This window comes from Lupinus angustifolius, chromosome LG09 (genome assembly GCF_001865875.1).
Source record: "Lupinus angustifolius cultivar Tanjil chromosome LG09, LupAngTanjil_v1.0, whole genome shotgun sequence".
Classification (NCBI taxonomy): domain Eukaryota; kingdom Viridiplantae; phylum Streptophyta; class Magnoliopsida; order Fabales; family Fabaceae; genus Lupinus; species Lupinus angustifolius.
The window spans coordinates 11030028-11030268 of NC_032017.1; the positions used below are offsets into that span (position 1 = coordinate 11030028).

General features: G+C 35.3%; 1 pseudogene; it reads right to left on the bottom strand.

Moving 5' to 3' along the window:
* The window catches only part of LOC109356253, a 20597-nt pseudogene that overhangs the window by 16189 nt on the left and 4167 nt on the right, over positions 1–241 (bottom strand).

The following is a 241-nucleotide window of genomic DNA, read 5'->3' on the forward strand; positions in this document are numbered from 1 at the left end:
ATCTTCTAGTAACCTGGTCAGTACACAATCTCCACAAATAGGGATCATCCCAAACATAATATTTAGCATCACTCTTAAGTTTATCAGTTTGAGCTCTAGATGCAAGTGGAGGAAAAATAGATGCAACCAAATAATTTACAATATTGGCAAACCAAGGGGTGGGGAAAGAAACAGAAATATTAAAAAGTTGTTCATCAGGAAAATCATCTCTGATAGGCATCATATTGACAACTCCTTGAAT